This window comes from Morone saxatilis, unplaced genomic scaffold (assembly GCF_004916995.1).
Source record: "Morone saxatilis isolate NCDOM2014 unplaced genomic scaffold, NCSU_SB_2.0 Contig24, whole genome shotgun sequence".
NCBI lineage: Eukaryota > Metazoa > Chordata > Actinopteri > Moronidae > Morone > Morone saxatilis.
In genome coordinates, this window is record NW_023339807.1 from 7,771,250 (window position 1) to 7,776,537 (window position 5,288).

The 5,288-nt window shown below is 43.5% G+C and overlaps 1 protein-coding gene across 1 annotated transcript in view; it reads left to right on the forward strand.

Annotated features, from left to right (window-relative positions):
• gapdhs (glyceraldehyde-3-phosphate dehydrogenase, spermatogenic) overlaps positions 1 to 5,288 on the forward strand; it is a 12,618-nt gene that overhangs the window by 2,908 nt on the left and 4,422 nt on the right. The gene's annotated exons all lie outside the window — the stretch shown is intronic.

The window sequence follows — 5,288 nt, forward strand, 5'->3', positions numbered from 1 at the left end:
GTGTGTGTGTGTGTGTGCAGTCCAGCATTACCTCTGCAGTCACATGTCTCCTATTGAATCCTCTGCAGTTTGATACAGCACACCTTTTACTAATTCATGACGGTTGGTGTGTGTGTGTGTGTGTACATGTGTGTTTGTTACTACATTTATAAAAAACACCTTCCTTATCTTCTAATCATTAATTAATTAAACATCATCTCGCTACTATAATTATATAATTATAATACTATAATGTTAATGTACCACTGATGAAATGTCGAATAGAAACAGTGACCTTCTTGTCTGTCTGTCCCTGGCAGCAGGAGACCTTGCCTGCTGAGTGGGACACACAGTCTGAGGCATTGTGTGTCTGACAGGTGAAGTGATGAGGTTGGACATTTAACTGACTAGTTTCCAACAGCAAAGTGACATTGCCTCAGTGATGAGACTATAAAAAGCAGTTCTACTGCTAAAGAAAAGATAAGCAGAAGAAAAGTTTTTCAAGTTGCAGACAACACAGAAAGTTTAAATCCATTTCATTAGTGTGTGTGCATGTAAGGGTGTATAGCTGGCATGTGTTGTTCGGTCTCTAATGTGTTTGATTTATTCGATTCACTGAAAGGCGGGCAAGAGGAGAAAACATTACCTAATTGGATAGTCTGCCTGGCCTCTAGCCAATCAACGCACTGCAGTGGAAAAATACTAGAAGGAGAGAGAGTGTGACAGAGGGATAGAGGGCTGGAGGAAGGTTTGAATAGGCAAGAGACAGTGAAAGAGGGCGCCTAAAGGAGGAAGGCTGAGGGAGTGGCATAGTGGGCAGGAAAAGAGAGTGAGTTCACTCATGTACTGACAAATGTCCAATGAGTACACAAACCAAAGACTGTGTATACTAGCTCCACTCTATCTTGGCCTCTACTAACATGAATATAGGTTGTTTTCAAGTTGTAGTTTTACTCTTAAACAGTCGCAGTCCTATCTGTATGTGAACTTTAATACTGTTGGAAAGATTTATCTGTGCTCCCAAAACTCAGGTCCATATACGGGTTAGCAGTCAGCGACTGGAGTCCCCACACCGTCCCAGTGCTCGTCTGAGAGTGTTGACATATTACAGAGAAAGGAATAATCAGTGTTTGTTTGACAAAGTGCTGGTACTTGACATTAGAGGAGGTGTTGGCAGAAGTGAAATGCTGTGTCACTGTCATGCCCTCTCCTCTCCCTCGCTTTTTCATTCACCCAACAGATTTTGTCTGAGTTTTGAGATTTGATCACCCGATGCAGCCTGTTGTCTTTGTCCTTTTCTGGTCGACTGGTTATGAGTCATCTTTCCCCCAGCAGTCCCTCTGGTCCCACATACACACAGGCATGGCAACCCTGTCCTGCACCAGTCCCTGATTAAACTCTGCGTTTGTGCGAGGAAAATGGGTCGCCGCTCAGAGGGAGGGTAGGTTTGTGCTAAATCAATGAGGGGGGGGGCTAGACAGACAATGAGCGGTGAGGACAGACATGGGGAGATGGAGGGAGGCTGTTGAATTTTAATGATTTTTTTGTTTGGGTGGTGGGGAAAAAGGGAGGGGAGCTGTGATACTCATGGAGCCAAAAAAGTGGGGGATAGACAGAATGAACCAGGGCAGGAAGTAAAGGGCAAAGAGATAAATAGGTAATCGGTGATAGGGTGTGGATGACAAAAGAAGGTGAAATGGCCAAAGAGAACTGTTAGGATGGAGGACAGATGGATGAAGAGAAGTAGCTCAGTGTACTTCCTGATTTAAATTTATTTCCCTCTGTCTAACCAATCAGAAGAGGAGACAGTTGCACCACCCTTGTCAAGTGATTGACTCTTAACGGTCTGACGAAAAAGGAGATGTGAGATTTATGGAGCAGGGAGGTGAGACAGCAGGGAATGGAGGGAGGATGAAAGGACGACGGTAGAATGGAAAGATTAGAAAGACTGGTTGGGTGCGTTTCCCTTTTCACTCAGTGACGTGTCTCTTGGATTTGTGTCAGTCCTGCTCTCTGTCCGGCTAACTGCAGTGTTGTCAGTCTGCAGTGGACAGTAAATGGTCAGACGACGTATAGGGAACCTTGGTACACTTCATATGCCTGGCTGTCTCTCTGGCTCTCCTTCCTACATTTTAATGAGTGTCAGCAGATTGCGAGCTGCAGTTAACAACATGTAACTTCTTTGCTCTGCTCTGCACAAAGCTGCCTCTGTGAGCTGGGACATGTCTGTGTGAGCGCTGAATACCAGATCAGGGCTGACTGGTCTACAGTCAAAAGAGGCAGGACTGTGTGGTAGAGAAGTGGGAAGAGCTGCTGGCTGTGGAGGAGTTGATTATGCCTGCTTATAAATGTTGCTGTCAGTGTTTAAAAAGTGTATTACAACATATTAAGCATATGTTGTGCTATATTAATGATAATCTAACACTAAACGTGGAAGCAGAACAGTGGTGCTACAGTAGTATGATGGTGCAGCACCAGTCTTTCAGTTATGTTTATTAATTTATTAAAGCTGCATTAAGCGAGCATGTTCTTTCTTAAAAAGAAACTAGATATTACATGCATGATATTACTGGAAATGGCTTGTGACGTTTTTAGTTTTTGCAGTATAATGAGACCTTGAAAAGTGGCATCTCTTAACGTCACTCAACACGAGCAGTATGGCCGTCAGAATTAAAGACTTGCTGCTTTTTTTCATGGCACTGCTTTTAACCAAACTACAGTAGTCATGAACAGTCTAGTACCTTTGTCAGCTAACCAGAAATGAGTTAACCATGACTCGGTGGTAAGAGTTCATGTCAATATTAAGTGACTTTTATTCTAGGACACTGGTCGCCTGGTGTAACCCGTCCCTCCAATACCATTGATCAGGCCGGGAAATGGACCTTTTAAAATGTGAACATCTGCCAGCCGCTGACAGATAAATGTTCAATTTCACAAACCACTCAATAGAAAATCATTATTTTGTGTCTGTGTTTGTATCTACCAGCCACGATTTTACCAGACCCTTTCTGGTGACTAGTGCTAATTTTCCACCCTGCCATTGATTGGCCAAAGCCCCACACTGCTGCTAGGCAACAAACAGCATCTGACATGGGGGTGGGGGTCACCAAGGACATACAGGCAGACTGACACACACGTACCTGTCCAGTATTAAAGTCTCCAAAGCCTCCCCACATGATTATGTTCACAGCTAAATAGTCAAGTTGTCAAATTCTCTACATTTAGAGCCACATTGCTAGATTTGAGTCTTACAGGATCTTTCTTATAACGCTCCACTAGTGTCCAATCCCACTTTCAGTCTGCTTTAGTGAAGCACAGTAGCTCTGCTTTGAAGTAGTGTCATTTGTCAGTAAAGCAGCCATTTTATGTTGGAAAAGGTTGGCGTAGAGAGAGAGAGAGCCAACAAGTGAAGTGAGACAAATTGTTGGGCTGAATAGTGCGCAGGCGACGGGGAAGTAGAGTTCAAAAGAGAGGGTTGTGAATGCACAATGGGCAATGGTGAGAACCAAGTATAAAGGAGAGGAAAGACATAGAAATGTGAGAACAGCATAGTCATACTGTATGCACCCTCTCTCTCTCTCTTTTTCTCTCTACCTCGCTCTCCTCTGGTGACCTTGTATTATAGATAGTAGCAGAACACAAAATGGATGCTCTACACTGAAAGAAAGATACTACAAATAGGTGGAAGAAGAAGATTATTAGCAGAATCTGACTGTGGCAGACTGTTCAATAAATACCTTCTGACTGGCGTCAAATAGGTTTGCAGTTCCAGCGAGACAGAGCATCTAAAATCGTCCCAATTTATGATCTACCATTGTTCATGTTTGAGAGTGTGCGGTAGCATGAGAGAGATTATTTATCCTAATCGGGTTGCTCCTTCAGTCTATTTAAAGTGTTCCCACAATGCATTTCACCAGATCGACAGCCTGTCCTACATGCTCCCCACTAAGACACACGTTCACAGAGGCACACACACTCAACAGATTAGGAGATTACAGTAGTCTAAAATGACAACCAACCAGTTTCAAGGACAATCCACGTTGCCCTTACTCTACCTGCAGCTGGCTCACACAGACTCCCTGCTGGTCAGGCTGGTCAATGCCACTGCCTTACCTTATCTGGTCACCTGTATGAGTGTGTTTAGATACATGTTACAGGCAGAAAAATCTAAACCATTTGTAGAAAGCCTGAATGTATTAAAATATAGTGATAAATTGCTAAAACACAGCTCACTTTTAATCCTAAATGAACATATTAGCAACCTAATCCACACTTTACATCTGCAATGCAGATTCAGGTAGTTTTTGGTGCCAAAAGGCAAGTCAAATGATTTGTTATAGATTTGGCAAGCTAAATATGATATCAGAGGGCACATCTCTTGTAACATAGACAAACCACGGATAGCAAAGGAGCGGAAGAGGTGGAGTTAGTGAGAAGATGTAGGATAGGAATGCAATTGGTCGAAAAGATGTGGACTGGAACAGTAGGAGGAGACGACAGAGGAGGCGTGGAGAGGAGAAACTGGCAGATCAGTGTACAGTATGAGAAGACGAGGAAAAGAGAGGGGAAAGGAGGTCACATAGTTGAGTGGAGGCCAGGCTTCCTCTCTGTTCAATCTGCAGACAAGTATCTGTTTGTGGCGCTACATACCTAGCTCTTCACCCTCCCTTATTGTCCCATTGTTTTCTAAACATGTCCCTGCATGATGTAACACCTCCCTCCTGCAGCAACATGCTATTCAACAGCCTGTATTTTTCTGTCACTGACAATAAACAGCATTACACCCTTGCACTCGTCTGTTATTCTAACATCAACCCAACTACCCAGCTCACCTTGTCTTTCTTACTTCCCGAGCACACCACCGTACTGTACCACCTTGGTGTTTGTTTCACCCTTTAGTGCTAATGCGTCACACCTGCCTGCAGTACTGTGAGGCTACTGCTACAGGTCTTTCTCCAAGTTATTTTAGCATTGCTGCGCAGACCTTACAGCTGGTGCCACACAAGACAATAACAGCATACAAAGAAGACGTTTGAAATTTGAGCAATTTCAAATGCCTTCTATTTAATAATATTCCATGAAGGCAGACGGTCTGAGAGAAGCACGACACGCAGGGAGGATAGGAGAGGACAGATGGTAACAGTGTGATGGTCAGTGTATATGTAACAGGGTGAGAATAAGGGAAGAGCTGACATATTAAGAAGAAAGGCGTAATGTAACGGCAGGCTTTACAACAGCAAGAGAAGTAGATGATGAATGATCAACTCAACTCAGATTTTTTTGTGGTTTATGGAGCCCGAAGAATTAAA